The 2298-nt window shown below is 41.4% G+C and overlaps 1 pseudogene; it reads right to left on the bottom strand.

Moving 5' to 3' along the window:
- Nucleotides 1-1248: 1248 nt before the first annotated feature.
- On the bottom strand, nt 1249-1935 carry LOC105825980 (annotated as a pseudogene).
- Nucleotides 1936-2298: the final 363 nt, after the last annotated feature.

Below are 2298 nucleotides of genomic sequence, written 5' to 3' on the forward strand. Positions count from 1 at the left end.
TTTAAGGACTACTGGTCAGGTATTTTGAAGGATACCCAATTAGTGGAATTTTTCTGGTATTTTTTTCATAAAACTTGAAGATATGGATTATTTGGAGGAAGACCACAGAGATCAAGGGCCATTTTCACCACATCATACTAAATGTTCATAGTATCAACATGACTTATGACTGTTGATGTCAGCCTTGATTTTCAGGCTGTTTCTCCACTGTTTAGTTACTCTCTTTTTCTCATCTTCCCATACTGTACACTTTGAAAAGAAGTCGCTACATGCAACCCACACCTAATGAGTGGGAAATTAGGCCTTTTAAAATTTATTTTTAACAATATTTTGTAGCTTTTAGTGTACAAGTTTTACACATCTTTTGTCAGATTTATTCCTAAGTATTTAATATTTGATGCTAGTCCTATATTTTTCTTCTAAAATACCATTTATTTTCCAATTGTTTCTTGCTAATATATAGAAATATAATTATGAAATTATCCCCTTTATTTCTGATATTTTTGACCCTAAATCTAATTTATCTAATGCTAATAGAGCTATGTTGCCTTTCTTTTGATTCATGTTAGCATTGCATATTTTTGTCAATTCTTTTGCCTTTAATCTCTTTATGTCTTTACACTTAGTCATATTTTGTAGACATCAAATATATGTCTTGTTTTTTTATTTAATCTGACAATCTCTGCCTTTTTATTGAGGTGTTTATACCATTTACAATTAATGTGAGTGTTGCTTTGGTTGGATTTAAATCTACCATCTTGCTGTTTGCTTTCTATTTGTCATGCCTGTTATTTGTTCCTTTTTTTCCCCTCTTTTTTACCTTCTTTTGAGTTAAATGAACATTTTTATGATTCCATTTTATGACCTTTGTTGGCTTATTAGCTATAACTCTTCATTGTGTTACTGTGATGGATTGCTTTAGGGTTAATAGCATATACCTTTAACTTATCACTATCTATTTTCAAATCGTTTTTTGTTGTTTTTTTTTTTTTTCTGATACAGAATCTTGCTCTGTTGCCCAGGCTAGAGTGCCAGGGCATCAGCCTAGCTCACAGCAACATCAAACTCCTGGGCTCAAGCTATCCTCCTGCCTCAGCCTCCTGGATAGCTGAGACTACAAGTGCATGCCACCACACCTGGCTAAGTTGTCTCTTTTTAGTAGAGTTGGGGTCTTGCTCTTGCTCAGGCTGGTCTTGAACTCCTACCTCAAGAGAGATCCTCCTACCTCAGCCTCTGAAAGTGCTAGGATTAGAGGCATGAGCCACCAGGCCCGGTCTTCACTACCTTCTAAATGTCACCATGTTTCACAGGCTTCTCCATGACTGGCACATTGGCAATGAGGATATGGAAGGCCATGCCAGTGAACTTCCTGTTCGGCTCAGGGATGACCTTGCCCACAGCTTTGGCTGCACCAGTCAAGGCAGCAATAATGTTCTGGAGAGCCCCATGGCCATCACACATCTTCCCACAGGGGCCATCCACAGTCTTCTGGGTGGTGGTGACAGCATGGACTGTGGTCATGAGTCCCTCCATGATGCCAAAGTTGTCATGGATGACCTTCGCCAGGGGGGCTAAGCAGTTGGTGGTGCAGGAGGCATTGCTGACAATGGTGAGGCTGTTTTTGTACTTCTTGTGGTTCACGTCCATCACAAACATGGGGCATCAGCAGAGGGGGCAGAGATGATGACCCTTTTGGCACCCCCCTCTAGGGCAGCCCCAGCCTTCTCCAAGGTGGTGAAGATACGAGTGGACTCCACAATGTAATCAGCACCCACTTTGCCCCATTCGATTTTGGTGGGATTTCACTCCTGGAAGATGGTTATGGGATGTCCTTTGATGACAAGCTTCCCGTTCTCAGCCTTGACTGTGCCATGGAACTTGCCCTGGGTGGAATCATACTGGAACATGTAGACCATGTCGCTAAGGTCAATAAAGGGGTCATTGGTGGCCACAATATCCACTTTGCCAGAATTAAAAGCAGCCCTGGTGACCAGGCGCCCAATATGGCCAAAGCCGTTTATTCCGACCTACTTTAACCATGGTGTCTCGAGGACGTGGCTGGTGCTTCACGAGAAGATGCGGCTGTCTGTCGAATGGGAGAACCAGAGAGTCTCTTATGTTTTCTTACCTATAAAATAGAGATAATGACTGTATGTATCTCATATTGCTGTGAAGATGCAATGAAGCAATGCATGTGAAGCACATAGCGTAGTGCCTGCCACCTCTTATAGTAAAGGTTCAATCAATGGGAGCTATTGATCATCATCCTCATCTTTTTCAAGTTCATTTAACGTGTCC

The sequence above is a fragment of the Propithecus coquereli genome, unplaced genomic scaffold (genome assembly GCF_000956105.1).
Source record: "Propithecus coquereli isolate 6110/MARCELLA unplaced genomic scaffold, Pcoq_1.0 Scaffold84, whole genome shotgun sequence".
Taxonomy (NCBI): domain Eukaryota; kingdom Metazoa; phylum Chordata; class Mammalia; order Primates; family Indriidae; genus Propithecus; species Propithecus coquereli.